This window comes from Sarcophilus harrisii, chromosome 3 (genome assembly GCF_902635505.1).
Source record: "Sarcophilus harrisii chromosome 3, mSarHar1.11, whole genome shotgun sequence".
Taxonomy (NCBI): domain Eukaryota; kingdom Metazoa; phylum Chordata; class Mammalia; order Dasyuromorphia; family Dasyuridae; genus Sarcophilus; species Sarcophilus harrisii.
The window spans coordinates 355,854,607-355,871,245 of record NC_045428.1 but is presented as its reverse complement, the minus strand read 5'-3'; the positions used below and the strand labels follow the sequence as shown (position 1 = coordinate 355,871,245).

Sequence of the window (16,639 nt, the reverse complement as noted above, 5' to 3'; positions counted from 1 at the left end):
AGATTCTGAAGGAATACCAGATAAAGAGATATTGATGTTAAACAGGTCCTTTGATTCCTGAATCTGTCACCCTAAAGAGTGCTAAGAATAGGGACGTCCCGCCAAGATGGCGGCGAGGAGGCACACAGCTGTGCAAGCTCCGCATTTTCTCTCAGAACTCATTTCATGACAAGCCTCTGAATTAATGCCTGACTGAAAAAAACCCCACCAACAGTTACCAAGAGAAGACATCCTTGAGATTTCGCCAGGAAAGGTCTGTTTTTGCTAGACAGCGGGGACGGTTTTAGATCGGGCACAGGCTGAGGGCACTGGCAGCGAGCACAGGCAGCTCAAGCCGGGAGACCGAGGGGGTTTGGGGGTGATTCAGCCATCCCCTGCAGGGAGAGCTTTGTACAGGGATTGGAATTTGCCCCCAGCAAGTCGAGCCCAGGAGAAGCTAAAAACACTGGGGGGAAACAACCCCAAACAGCTAGAGCTTCTCGGGACCTGGCCACCCCCTCCCCCACAGCATCTCAGCATGTCTCAGAGGTCCAGAGCACAGGCCCAGCAAGTCCCACTGCCCCGCTGCTGCCCCCGAGTCTGTAGAGGAAGCCCGAACACCACCAAACCCTCCCCCAAAAAGCAGATTCCATTTGAAGTTTTTTTTTTTTTCTTTGCTAGTTTGTCCGATTCTTCTGACAAAATGAGCAAAAAAATTGAAAAGGACCTTAACCACTGACAGCTTCTACATGGAAGAGAGCAGAATGAACCTGAGGAGACTAAAACAGACTGTCCTGGGGAATCCTAAAGGAGGAGGATACTGTTCCTCAGCACAGGTGAATCCTAAGAAGAAATTAAAAGGCTCCACAAAAGAGCTAAGAAAATGGGAAAAGGAGAGGGAGGCTTGGCAAGAGGTCTGAAAGTTATCCCACCCATTTAAAGACAAGAGTGGATAAAGAAATCAAACCTTGAAAAATAGGATTAGTGAACTAAACAGAAAATAGCTCTAAATAAAAATTGGCAAAATGGAAAAAAATCATGGGGGGGGGAACCCAATCTGACAATTAGAAAGATATTAAAAAGTGGGGAAGAAAACACTTCATTGAAAATCAGAATAGAACAAATGGAATTGAATGACCAAGGAGAAACAAGAACAGTCAAAAGACCAAAAAAACCAAACAATGGAGAAAAAATGTGAAATTCCTTCTGGGAAAACAAAGACCTAGAAAACAGGTCTAGGAGAAAAATCTTGAATCATTGACCAAAAATATGATGAAAAAAAACTTTCACATTTTCCAGGAAATTATCAAAGAGAACTGCCCAGAAGTCATAGAAACAGAGGGGTAAAAAGATTGAAAGGATTCAAGATCACCCACGAAAGAGATCCAAAAATCAAACACAAGAAATATAGTGGCCAAAAATGCCAGAACCCAAACAAAGGAAAAATACCCAAGGGCTAGAAAAAACCTAATTAAATAAAAGGAGCCCAATAAGGCCACCCAAGATCTAGAAACATCCCATTAAAAATCAAGGGCCTGAAATATGATATTCCAAAAGCTAAGGAACTCGGTATAACCAAAAAATAACTTACCCACAGAATGAGCATCTTTTTCCAGGGAAGAAGATGGACATTAACAAATAAGGAATTTCACCTTTTTTGGTGAAAAAGAACTTAGCAAGAAGTTTGATCTGCAAAATATAGAACTAAGAAAACCTTAAAAAGGTAAAAAGAAATCTTAGGGAACTATATTTCTGCTGTAAAGATGTATAAACAATACATGTATACCTTTGTTTAGAAATTAGAGGAGGAAAGGAATAATGAAAAAAAAGGGGGTTACATATCTCACAAAGAGGAAGGAACCTATTATATCTGAGAGAAAGAATGAGGGGGGATGAATATAGGGGATTTTTCTGACCCAAAATTGACTTTAAGGGAAAAATTTTAGACATATTAATATAGGGAAACCTTCCATCTATTGAAAAGGAGAAGGAAAAGGAAAAGGAAGGAATAAGCACAGAAGGGAATACTGAAATTGTAAGGAAAGGAGGATAGGGGAGGAACCCCCAAGGTGGGGAGGAGGGATACTAAAAGGAGGGCGGTGAGGAAGCAAGGGCTACAAGGTAAACTGGGAAGGGGGGAAGGGGGAAAGAAGGGGAGAAAAGCATAAATAGGGGAACAAGATGGGAATCAGAATTAGTAATTTTAACCATAAATGAACGGGAAACCCCCATAAAGAGGAAAAGCAATTAAGAATGGATTAAAAGCCAGAACCTACAATATTTGTTTAAGGAAAACACACCTGAAGCAGGGAGATACATGCAGAAAAAAGGAAAAGGATGGAGAAAACACTATGCTTCAGGTGGCAAAAAGAGGGGAGCCATCCTGATCTCAGATGAAGCAAAACCAAAATTGATCTAATTAAAAAGAGATAAGGAAGGGCAATTAATTTTAAAGGGAGATAAATAATGAAGCAAATCAATATTAAAATATACACCAAGTGGTGAGCGCCTAAATTTTAAAGAGAAATTAAAGAGCTGCAAGAAGAAATAATAGCAAAACATAATAGGGGATCCCAACCTTGCACCTCAGAATTAGATAAATCAAATCACAAAATAAATAAGAAAGAAGTCAAAGAGGTAAAAGAATACTAGAAAAGTAGATATGATAGACCCTGGGAGAAAAAAAATGGAGACAGAAAGGAGTACACTTTCTTTTCAGCAGTTCATGGAACCTATGCAAAAATAGATCATATATTAGGACATAAAACCCCAAACCAAAATGCAGTAAGGCAGAAATAGTGAATGCATCCTTTCAGACCAAGATGCAATAAAAAACACCAAAAAAAGGGAAAGTAGACCAAAAAATAATTGGTAAATTAAATAATCCATATTTAAAGAAATTTGGGGAACAGCAAATCATAAATAATTAATAATTCACCCAAGAAAAACAATAATGGAATCATATCAAATTGTGGATGCAGCCAAAGAGAATAAGGGGAAATTTTTAATTCTAGAGGTTACTTGCAAAAGTAAGAAAGAGAAAATGAATTGGGCTTTAATAAAAAAGAAAAGGAAAACAAATTAAAAACCCCCAGTCAAACACTAAACTTGAAATTCTAAAAATAAAAGGAGAGATCAAAAATTGAAAGTAAAAAAACTATTGAATTAATTAATTCTACATGGACAGAGAGCAGAGACCAACTCTTAGTTGGTTCTATGAAAAAACCAACAAAATAGACAAACCCTTAGTAAATCTGATTAAAAAAAGGAAAGAGGAAAATCAAATTGTTAGTCTTAAAAATGAAAAGGGAGAACTCCCACAATGAAGAGGAAATTAGAGCAATAATTAGGGAATTACTTTGCCAACTTTATGGCAATAAATTCGACAACTTAAATGAAATGGAAGAATACCTTCAAAATATAGCTTGCCCAAGAGTGCTAAGAATAGATCTTCTCAACTCAGATCAGACTTTTTGTCCTAATTGGAGCTGAAATTTTAGGTAGCTCCCAATCAAAAAGCTCATTTACTCTAATGTATTCACTTATCTATGCTAATATTTATTATTTTCTCTATTTCTATTTATTACTTACTTTAATAAAGAGGTTAACTCATGATATTCTTTTGGGTAACCAGAGCTGAGAGAGAAGGTTAAGCTGGTGATTATGTGATTATAAACTAAATATAAAACTTCCTTTTTGATTGATAAGGGAAAATGCAATTTATGCTGACATATAATAACCCTACAAAAAGATATGGTTCTCTCTCTTATAACCCAGGTGGAGATAGGAAAGATATAGGAGGAGATATAGAAAGATAATCAAGACAAGGTGGGCCTATGACCCTGCCTTTCTTACCCCTACTAGAAGCTCCTGGTGGTACTGGTTATGAGGCCTTATGATCTGTAAAGAAGGAAATCACTAGCTTCCTTGGAGACTAGGTGGATCGGATCCAAGGTCAGATATCTATACATAGAACTTAATAATACAATCACACTTATAATTAGAGAGCAAATGCATGTTTTTCAAAAACTTTTAAGTTTTACTTAATAAAATACTCTTATTTCCTGTGATCTTCCTTATCTCATGTTTGGTAAAACAAAACAAAACAAAACAAAATACTTTCTTCATATCTGACTCTAAAAACTTTATCCTCCAATATATTATGATATGGCCTTTAAATCATGGATACTAACAATATTCTCATTTCATTCTGACTAGAGCTTTGGACTTTGTTCCTAGGATACCAAACTCTGCTAAGTGAGATTATATCTAACCTTGCCAAGAAACAAGTATCTACACCAACTCCACTTCCACTGTATGCTATGTACACTCAGGGCTAACTCTCATTCTCCTTCCACTGGAAACTTGGACTTTCTTGTCTCTAGGACAACTAGATCTAACATGTGATCTTTCATTTGTTCTGAAACAAAGCTTCCAAGTCACTTCTAAGTCATCTCCAATTATAGTGTGTGGCAACTCTCCCTTTTCCAGCTCTTCTTTATGTTGTTGTCTTCTGGAGCAATGTCTGGGTTGTTCAGAAGTGAAATAGTACTTAGTTCACTTTTGGATACTTATTAAGTATTTAATAAATGCTGAATTTTTCAATCAATTTAGAGCATATACTCATTTCAAAATAATTTGGATATGATAGATGTTGACTTAAAACTATTAACTATCAGTTTTCCTTCCCTCAGGTTTCTTAGCAGTTTTTATGAAATAGTGAGTCTGTAGCCCAATAAGTTATCCTCAGATATAATGAACACTTGGCTATTATGTTTGATTGCTTCTGGGTCTGGTGTACTTAATCTTTCCATTCATCAACTATTTTATTTATTCACCAGTATGAAAGAGTTCTGATGATTATTACTTTACAGTAGCTTGAGCAGTGTTACTGCTGCTAGGCCCCTTTCATTCCTAATTAATTTTTTTCTTCTTTTGAAATTCTTGATCTTTTCCCCTCCAGATACATTTTATTACAATTTTATCTAGCTCTACAGAGTATGCTTTTTGTAGTTTGACTGGTATGGCACTGCATCTCTTAATTTAGTTAGTCATTTTGATTATACTGGCATAGTCTAAGGATGGGCAATTAATAAATCTTCAATTATTTGTCTTTATTTCTATAAAGTATATTTAGTAGTTGTATCCATATTATTATTTCTAAGTAAATGAACTCCAAGGTATATGTAGTTATTTTGAATGTAAACTCTCTCCTTCCCCCCAACTCATTCTGCTTTTAATAGCAGTGAACTGAAAAGATTGATGATTTCTATGAGGTTATTTTATACTTCTTGCTACTTTACTTAAGTTGGTAATTGAATTCACTTTTTTTTTAAAAGTTTTATCTGAGGGGTTTAATAAATAAAACATTACATCTACCAAAATGGTAATTGTTTTTTCTTTATCTATGCTAGTTTACTCAACTTATTTTTGCTTTCTTTACTTTTCAGCTAGCAATGCTAAAATATATATTAAATATAAAGTGGTAACCATGAACATCCTTCCTTTACCTCGGATCATATTTAAAAGGCCTCTATCATTTCTTCATTATAGATGCTAACTACAGGATTTAGAATGATATTATTTACATGTTAAGAAAAGGTCCAATTATTCATATCTTTGGTGTTTTAAAACTATAGTTAAATTGGTGTTTTATTTTGAATCTTTTTATTGAATGATTTGGAACATTCATATGGTAAATTGTGAATCATCTTTTGCAAACTGTCAGTTTATCTCTTTTGACAAAGATTCTATTTTGAATTCACTGCAGGTTATGTAATGTTGATTTGAACTGAATTTTGCTAAGACTGTCTTCTAATTCTAAGAGCTCTCACAAAATAAGGAATCCTTTACTAAGTGATTTAAATGTTATGACTTAATGCGTGTTAGTTTATTGAGTTCAATTACTTTTCTTTCTTCTTATCTAATCCATTTCATAGATTTAATTCTTTTTTGGGGGGTTAATACTAACTTGCTTTGGTGATTGTTGCTCTCTTTAAAGCCCAACACTCTTTTTCTTCCTTCATTTTTACCGTTTTTCAGCATTTTCTTTGATATTCTAGGCATCTCAACACAATACATGGAGTGCTAGATTTGAAGTCTAAAATCTGAATCTTGCCTAAAATAACTATTACTCATGTGACCCTTAGCAAGTCACCTAACTTCTTAGTCTCAGTATTGAGTATTAAATTATGAAATAGTGTATAAAAGTACTTCATGAATCTTAAAGTGTGTTATGAATATTAGCTATTATCATTATTTTTTATTTGATTAGATGGCACAGTGGATAGAGAGCTGGATCTAGAGTTAGGAAGGTTACTGTTCAATTCGGGATTCAAGACACTGAGCAGCTATGTGACCTTGGGCAAAATGTAAACTTTGCCTGCCTCAGTTTTCTCAATTGTGAAATAAGGATAATAATGGTACCTCCCTAACAGTGTTTTTATTAAGATTATTTGAGATAGTACTTGTAATGTACTTAGCACAATGCCTAGCCACTCTCAAGCCCAATCTAGCTTCATAAAATATCCCTTTGGTAATTTGATTGGTATCATGCTAACTGTGGCAAATGTTTATGGTAACATTGGCATTTTTATTATATAAGCATGCATGGCCCAGTCATGACTACAGAATATTCTCATTGATTTCTTTAAGAAGAATTTATTGACAAGTTCATTCATTTTCTTTGTTCTAAATAAGTCAGATGTTGTTACATTTTTGATAGTATCTGATGAATTAGCCAGTATACAAATAATGAAATGATATAAAAAAAATTTTCTAAGAACTGCAAATTAAAGCAAAATCCCTCTAATTCATAAATAATAAAAAATTGCAAATTAATACACTCCTAAAGTTTTACTTTAGAGTTATTCAACAAGTATTTAACAAATACTATATGCTAGATACCATTCTATGTGCTGATAATGAAAGAAAAAATGAACAGATAGCATCTTCCATCAAAGAGGTCACATTATAGTGTGGGAGATAAAATACAGATAATTGTACAAAATGTGTATGTATGTGTATGATATACATAGTGTATATATATCAACACATAAAAATAATATATGATGTATATTTATATATATCAACATATACACAAAATATCAACATGTACATATAAATGTAAAAAAATCTGTATCTCTTTCTCTCTCATACATCTAATCTCATAAGGAAGGCAATGGCTACAGAAGAGATTGGGAAAAGTTTCTTTTAGAAGGCAAAATACGAGCTGACTTCTTAAGAAATCCAGGGAAGGGAGGAAGAAAATTTGAGGAAAGAGTGTTCTTTCTAGGTATGGAGGGCCAATAAACACCAAGGCATGTGTTAGAAGATGAAGTGTTTTGATAGAGAAACAGCAAAAAGACCAGTGTAGCTGGATCACAGAATATGTGAAAGGGATGTTAAGAGTGGAAAGATAGGAAGGAAATATGTTGTAAAATGGGTTAAATCCCAAATAGGAGAGATTTTTTTCCTGGAAGCAAGGGCAAATCACTGGAAATTACTGAGTAGGGAGAATGACATTGTTAAACTTGTACTTTAGGAAAATCACTTTGATGTAAAACTACGTAAAGGACAGACAGGAACTAGCTACAGAAAAGACAAGGAGACAAAATTAGAAGTTTATTGCAAACACTATCAGAGAGATGTTAAGGATCGGTATGGGTGAAGAGAAAGGAGCATAAACAAGAAATATTGTGAAGAGAGAAATAACAAGATTTACAAAGAAATGGAATATATGGGATCAGTGTGAGTAAGGAGTGAAGTATGTATGATATGAAGGTTTTAAACCCAGATGATTTGCCTGAAACAAAAAAAGGAAAAGATGGGATCATCTTTCATTATTTTGAGTGAAGCACTGTGGGTGTCAAACATTACATATAATGTTGGATTTTCTTTGATGTTAGTTTTATGAAATATTTTTATTCTACTTTTAAAATTCTTTTATATTATAAAGATGGTTTTACATCCATCTATCTATCTATCTATCTAGGCATTTATATATATAACGATTATAAGAGATGGTTTCCTGGGAAAGTGAAGAGAGGTACAGTGGAAAATATTAGTGGCATACAAAACAAAAGGTATCAGTAAAATTTTATTCAAAAAACACGAAAGGATGTGGAATTTTGTTCAAAGCCTCTTATGTTTCCATTGATATAATGGGATTTTTATTGTTTTGTTATTAATATGATATGTTACAGGCATAGTTTTTACATTAATATTGAACCAACCTTGTATCCTACCTATAAATCCAACCTGATCATAAAGTAACATTTTAAAAATGTTTCTACAGCCTCTTTGCTAACATTTCATTTAATCTTTTTGCATTGATATTCCTTAGAGATATTGTTCCTGCTTCAGAGGGATCCAAGATGGTTCTGGTTCTAATATTTTGAATTAGTTTGAAGTTAACTGGCTTGTTCTACTTAAGAGTACCTATAAGCATGTAGCTGTTAATTACAACTCAGGCTGATTTTTTTTCTCCCTTTCTCTGAGGACTGATGGATTTCTGGCTGCTATCTTAAACAGTGCTCATCATTTTTGGCTATATTTGACTGAAGTATATGTCAGACAGCTGGGCTCCTCTACATGTTTTAGGAAGCTATTTTAACTGGAAGCATGTGTGTGTGTATATGTACAGTTATATCTATACAAATACAAATACACACCAAATATGGGCGAACCAACAATTGTCTTTCATTTTTGTTTAACTAGCAATGCTTTCTGAATGATAAATTTTATTTCATTGCTCGAGTAAAAACTGGTAATAATCTGTAGCCCACATAAGACCACAATGCACTTGCCATTCTCCTCGGGTGCCACTATTTTTCATCTATGTAGTTTTTCTCATGCATTTTGCTAGACTAAAATTTTCTGCATTATTATTGATATATAATGTTCTGGGGTTGACAGAATGGACATAATATCATATCTAATAAGATAAATTGGGGGAGGAAAGGTCCATGAACTTTCATGATAAAAAATTACATTGTTATTTTCAGTAACCTTTAACTCATATTTAGCATTTCCAACAAAACATTATTCAGAAAAGGGGTCCATAAACTTCACTGGACTGTTAAATGAGGTTCATGACACAGAAAAAGTTGAGAACCCTTGATATATAAACAGAATCTAACAGAGGACCTGGATATAGGGAATTCTTCTATATGACCTCAATTAAGAAAACATATTTTTGTAACATATATCTTCTAAATTATTTTTGTTACTGCAACTATGAAGGAATTCTATATATGTTCAGCATACTCAAGGGTGACAAAGTTATGGAGAAGAACTTTTAATCCATTTTGCTCAAACAAATACAATATTAGTTTCAAATGAACAACAGAAACAAACAAATTCTATAACCTGAAATTTTGCTTAGAATGTGATGATATGGTGAAATGTAAAAACTATTTTGAACAACTTCTGGTTCCAAATTTTGATCAAGGATACCCTCAATACATTTTGTAGATCATTTAATAGTATTAGATAAAATAAACTTGAGGATGAAATATCTATCCCGTGTCATTTTGAAACATCAGTGAATAGGTTCACAAAACTGGTATCTAGGATAAAAAAGAGGTTGACTACATTAGTCAAAACATATACCTTGAAGTCAATGAAAAGACAGATCTCCAATCTCCCAAAACTATGGATTTTTTCCAATGAAGAACTAAAATCACGTATATAAATGTTTAAGAACTTATTTCACTTCATTTTTTCAAGCACTGGATTAACATAGCAACATTAAAACACCTTCAGTATTTTATACACTTACTTGTTAACAATTTCTTCTTAGATTTTTTTTTTAAAGCAAAGAAAGTAAATTTTAATTTATAATCTTTTTACCCTCCCCCCTTAAAAGGTAGTCAAACTTGTAAGAGTTTCAAAGTGAGCAGAACTAGGAAAACTATATATATAATGATCATAAAACATGTAAAGGAAAATAATATTGAAATACAGCAGTATTTTGATCAATGAATATACAATTTATTTTGACAGAGGGCTTCTATTTTGGGAAACAAAAGGCAAGTAAGATGTTAGTGACAGAAATGCAAAAAAATAGAAAAAAAAAGAAAATTATCATAATATTAAGTAATTCATAGATGAAAATAAAAGGTTTTGACGGGGACACATTTTTTTTACTAATGTGTTAAATTATATATCAATATCTATATGTTTATGTTTATATATATATATATATATATACACACACATACACACACACACACACAAAGTACATGTTTACTTTTTTAGGCAATCTTTTTTTCTTAATATGATGTTTCTGTTGGGCAATTAAATTCATAATTTAAAAAAATAAAAAAAATTTGAATTGAATCATTTAAATTTTTAACCTTCCCCCCAAATTTTTATAACTTATTTTTTTAACAAAATTGATAAGCATTTTTATTTTTAAAAATGAGTATTAATGAGATATTTTAGACTAATCATCATAAAAACGATCCATTTTTCTCAATAGCTTATTTTCTGATGTTTCTAAGTCTCAATACTGAAGGATAATTCTTTAGGATTTTCTTGGTTTCTATGTGTCTATCTTTTATTTTCAAACTAAAGCTTTATGATACACTGGAAAATTATTCTTAGATTGAGTACTATAAACTTAAAAAAAATGTTTTTTTTATATCATCCAAAGTCTTTGTCCATTTCTGCGTTTTGCAGGGGAAAAAAATAAATTGTATTTATTTTGAAAGTGAGAAAGGCCTTTTTTTTTTTTTTTTTGGCTTCAACATCAAACTTCAAAACTAAGATGTGCTAGATGAACTGACTTGAGTTTCTCCTTTCTTAGGTTTTGTAAATTGTTTTTCTGTACAGAATGTCATTTTCATCTAGATTGCTTTCTAATCTTTTTCCAGTTGAAGTATTTTCTGATCTTGCTTTTCCATCTCAGCTGTACCATCTGCCATTCTCTCTACTCCTCTCTTGATACAACTTGATATTTTTATAGTTTTGAGCCATAGCCATACCTCTGAATTTCATTCTATGCTGTGAAGATTCTTTAGCTATATGTAGGTCCCCTTTATCCATCTCATTTTTTAAAATCAATTTAATTTCTTCTATCAACTGTTACATTATGCATGCTTTCTATCCAAACATTCATATCTTTTGTCACCTCAACTTCTTATGGATGTAAATTTGAAACTGTTTTTGTGTATCTTTCTTTTAACATTCTCTTCTACTTTTTACTACTTCTCTTACTGCATCATATTTTGTATTTTATCAGTCTCTTTGGTTTTCTCATCTTTTTGGTTTTAGTTTTATTGTTAAGAGTTTCTAAGAAATTTCTTTATCGCTTTATAGCATTTCTATTGCTACTTCAGAGTTATTAAGAAGTGATCTTGTTTTTATGATACTCCCAAAATATTTTATAAGATCATAGAATTTCAAATTATAAAGGACCTTAGAAATTATCTAGAAATCATATGTCCATTTTACAGATGAAAATACTGAAGCCCACAGAGGTTAAATGAACTCAAGTTTGATAAAAAGGTAAGTATAAGAACTGGAATGTGGAATCAGGATTTTGGACACCATTTCAAAACATCTTTTCACCAAACCACAATGTTAAATCACATTTAAATCTCTAAAGTTAAACCCAATGCTTTAAAAGATAAGTTATATAAAAAAAGATAGTTATTAGTCATTTGACCCTATACAAATCAATTCAACTCTTCAAATCATATTCATCTCTAAAAATGGATATAATACTAAATAAAATACTTGGCTCATAAAGCTGCCAGAAGGAAAACACTTTGTAAACCTTAAAAGTGCTAAGGAAATGTAAGCCATTATTTATATGCAAGTGTACAACAACAACAAAGTAGGCCTTTTGAGAGCTATAACCATCCTTAAACATTTTTGTGTGACTTGAGTTCCTAGACAAGTACACTGAAATTTGGCAGAGGCTCAATAAGATATTTCTGATTCTGAATATAATCTTTTACTAATTAAGCAATAAATAGAAGTAAAATATTTTCTTTTTGCAAAATGTTTTTCTCTAGTGATACTAATCTTCTTAAGGGGGGAGATCTATGATATCACTGGACAAGGAATTGGCAATTAGAAAAATTCATCTACCAAATGCAGGTTAGAACCTGCTTTATCATTCATAATGTTAGGTAGTTGTCTTGAAGCACTGAGGAGTTAAATGACTGGATAAGGGTCACAAAGTCATTATGTCAGATGGAAGACCTGATGCCATGGAGTCCTATCTTTCAAGGATAGCACTCTATTCACTATGCCAAACTTCCTCTCTATTATTCATCTTTAAATGTTAAAAAAAAATTTTGTAAATCATCTATTGTGAGAAATATATTAAACTCAGAGATAAGATAAATAAGATATGTTCTCAATTATAATGTACATGGAATAAGAATTACAGTATAAAAAAGCTAAAATTTCCATAAATATGAATGTATAATTCAGTAATAATTGTCTCTGGCTATTAGGATTGGGGGTAGGACATGCAAAAAGTATACTCTGAGATATCACATCAGTAAAGTCCAATGAATTCAATAGCAAATTCAAATCACTTATCACTGAATTACAAATTTAAGTATCTTGGTCCATCCCCTTACCCAATTAATGAGACACAGTCAGGAATTTTGCTAATATGGAACAGAGATACTTTGCTTCTGAAACATCTTCTGAAGCAATAATCCAAATAGAAAGACATAAAAGGATAGTACATGGTCCCTTACCAGACCCTTAAAATACTAAGTCCTGTAAAACAGTCATTACTTTGTAATATCTTCTCAGAAAAGTTTGGAAGGGAATAGACAAATTACTAGTATTGAAAAACATTCCTTATGGCTCATATAGTGTTGGTTCCATTGTTTCTAGATAGGGGCAGAAAACTAGAGAATAATCTACCAGTAGGTAGTTTGAAGAGGTTTTTGTTTTTCTTTTTTTTCTTTTAAATAGGTGGTCATTTCTATATCCCTAAGGTGCCAGGATTTCTATGGTACAGAAAATGACTATTGTAAGATACAAAAATCCCAACACGACAGTTCCATACTTATAGTTAGAGGAGAGACTATTTTTTTGCTGGGGGGACTAGTGGTTTGGGAGAGAGGAAAGAATAAGGGAAAATATAAGACTGTATTTCAAAGAAAGAAAAAACATGAAGAAAATGTCCATATATCAAAAATATTTATATCAACTCTTTTTGCAGAGGAAAATGACTGGAAACTAAGTATTATCCATTAAGTGAGGAATAATTGGATATATAATAGTAATATGAAAGTAACAGAATAGTATTGTGCCATAAAGAATAATGAAAGAGGAAGAGAACCAAGATGGTGGAATAAAGGTGGGAATTTATCTAGCTGTCCTCCAAACTCCCACAAAATCATTTAAATAGGATACTATACAAATTTTAAAGTGTCAGAAACTACAAGTGTCTTCCAGCTGAAGATGATTTAGAAGGTCAGCAAGTAAGGTCTGTGACACCAGCAAAGCAGAAACCAGCCTTGGGATCTCTGAATCAGCAGCAGTACCGGCAGTCTCTAGACTTCTCAGACCAAAAACACTAAAGACGACTTGGAAGGTCATCAGGAAAGGTCTGTCAATCAGCTAACCAGGAGTAGTGGGTCTGGGTGGTGGTGGCAGCAGCAGCTTCCTGAAGCTTCAGCTCAGAGGAGATCCCTTTACTAGTAGCCACAGTGGAGTGGGGACACTCCTCACAGTTGCAAGGTAGAAAAGAGCGTTTGTGGAAACAGATCCCTATTCTAAGAAAGAATTACAAGCCAAGTAGAAGGCTGGAATGAAAAGAAAAAGATTCTGACCATGCAAAGTTATTAGGGTGACAAAAATGATCAAGACACACACCAGAGGATAACAAAGTCAAGCCTCCAAGAAAAAGAAGAATTGGTCTCATACGTGGAAGAGCTCAAAAGGGATTCTGAAAATCAAGAGAGGGAGAAAAAAAAAAAACTGGGAAAAGAATTGAGAGCAGTGCAAAAGGAAATACAAAAAGCTAATGGGGAGAAGAATGTCTTAAAAAACAAAATTGGCCAAATGTGAAAAGGAGGTACAAAAGTTGACTGAGGAAAGTAATTCGCTGAAAATTAGAACTGAACAAATGGAAGCTAATGATTTTATGAGAAATTAAGAAACAATAAAAACCAAGTCAAAAGAATGAAAAAATAGAAAACATATGAAAATATGTCACTGGAAAAACAACTGACCTAGAAAATAGATCTAGGAGAAATAATTTTAAAATTATTAGTTTACCAGAAAATGATGATCAAAAAAAAAGAAGGTAGACATCATCTTTCAAGAAATTATCAAGGAGCGGGATAGAGCCAAGATGGTGGAGAGGACACATGCTTCTTTCTGAGCTCTCCTACTACCCTCACTCTAATTATGAAATTAAGCCTCTGAATTAGCTCTGGACTAGCAGAATCCACCAATATTGGGAGTCCAGCAAAATACTAGCAGAAGATAATTTCAAAGATTGCCAGAAAAGATCTGTTATGGTGGGACATGGGAAGAGATCAGGTGTAGGCAGGCAGGCAGAGGACAGAAGCCAGTTGACCCGGGGCGGGGTGTTGTCTCTATGGCGTGGTGCAGACCCTGCACAGGGGAGAATCTATGAGGTGGAAGCTACAGCAGTATTGGCCACTCTGCCCTGGCTGCAAGCCAGTAGATCAGCAGAGAAGTTATAAAACATCCAACACAAATGGAAAGGGTAAAGAGTGAATCCCAAAATGCCAGAGTCTCATGGAACTTGGCCACACCCACTCGACACTGGGAGTGAGTCAGCACAGACCCAACACAGCCACTGCCATTTCACTGACACTTGTAGAGGAAACTTGGAAAACCCCCCTTGCACTAAAAGCAGATACTATTTTTTTAAATGAGTAAAAAGGGAAAGATAACTCTAACTATAGATAGTTTCTATGGTGAAAGAGAAGAACAGATTTCAAACCCTCAGGAGACTAAAAGCATATTGTCTCCAGATGAAGTCACAAAGGGTGATATGATATAACCTGGTCCCCATCACACAAGGCTCTCAAAGAAAATTTTTAAAAATCTCAGAAGAGAGCTAGAAGAAAAATGGAGAAAGGAAAAGAAAACTCATTAAAAGATAGATTTGACAAAATGGAAAAAGAAAACAACTCCCTGAAAAACAGAATTTGTGAAATGGAAAAGGTAAATAACTCCCAGGAAAACAGAATTTGTGAAATGGAAAAGATAAATAATTCTCAGGAAAACAGAATTTTTGAAATTGAAAAAGAAAACTCCTTAAAAAAATTTGTGAAATGGAAAAAAATTTCCATAGAACAAAACAACTCATTTAAAAACTCAATTGGACAAATACAAAAAGAAGTAAAAAAAAAAAAAAAGTAAATGAAAATAATTCACTAAAAATCAGGACATTTCCAAACAAATGGAATTGAATGACTCAATGAGATATCAAGAATCAGTCAAGCAAAACCAAAAAAAAAAAAAAAAAAAAGAAAGAAAAATAGAAAAAATGTAAAATACCCACTTGGGAAAACAACTGATCTGGAAAATACATCTAGGAGAGATAATCTAAGGATTATTGGAGATTATTGGACTCCCTGAAAACCATGAGGGAAAAAAAGGGCCTAGCCACTATTTTTCAGGAAATCATCAAAGAGAACTACCCTGGTGTCACAGAATCAGAAGGTAAAATAGCCATTGAAAGAATTCACAAAACACTTCTGGAAAGAGACCCCAAAATTAAAACTCCAAGGAATATCATAGCTAAATTTTTAGAACTATGGAACCAAAGAAAAAATACAAGCAGCCAGAAAAAAACAATTCAAATACCGAGGAGCCACAATAAGGATTACCCAGGATCTAACAACTTCCAGATTAAAGGATCAAAGGGTCTAGAATATGATATTCCAAAAGGAAAAGGAATTGGAATGCAGCCAAGAATAAACTACCCCAATAAACTGAGTATTTTCTTCTAGGGAAGAAGATGGGCATTCAATGAAACAGGTAAGTTTATTTATTTCAGATGAAAAGACCAGAGCTAAACAAAAAATTTGACCTCCAAATATAGAATTCAAGAGAAGCCTAAAAAAAGTAAAAAGAAAAGAACTCTTGAGAACTGTATTTCTGTTATGGATACACATTGAGAGTGCATATAGAGTCTGATTTACTATTATAATATAAAAAAGAAACTAGAGATGGAGTGGGGATTGTACCAGAAAAAAAAAAAAAAAAAAGGGAAAAGTGGAGGTAAAAAGAGGGAAATTACATCTCACAAAGAGGCAAAGGAAACCTATTATATTTGGGTGAAAGAAGGGAAAGGCATAAACACTGTGTGAATCTTACTCTCATCAGATTTGGCTCAAAGAGACATATTTGGTTTACAAAAAGACTTCTATCACCTTACTGAAAAGTGGGAGGGGAAAGGCGAAAACAGAAGGGATAGGCTAAACAAAAGGGAATACAGAACTAATAGGGGAAAGGTATAAGAAAAAGAGAGGGATTCTAAAGGAGAAGGCTGCCTGAGGCAAGTGGTACTCATAAGTTAAATACTGGGGAGGAGAGAAAGGGGACAAGGAAAGAGAAAAATATAATCTGGGGATAATATAAATACAGAATTAGGAGTTCTAACCGTAAATGTGAATGTGCATTCTCCTATAAAGAGGAAACA

At 33.4% G+C, this 16,639-nt stretch overlaps 1 long non-coding RNA gene across 3 annotated transcripts in view; it reads right to left on the bottom strand.

Annotated features, from left to right (window-relative positions):
• Nucleotides 1–7,944: 7,944 nt before the first annotated feature.
• The window catches only part of LOC111719746, a 221,677-nt gene continuing 212,982 nt past the window's right edge, over nucleotides 7,945–16,639 (bottom strand). For all 3 annotated transcript variants that reach the window (XR_004233042.1, XR_004233043.1, XR_004233041.1), the window contains one exon: nucleotides 7,945–9,548. This is a non-coding gene — a long non-coding RNA (uncharacterized LOC111719746). The remainder of the gene's footprint in view (nucleotides 9,549–16,639) is intronic.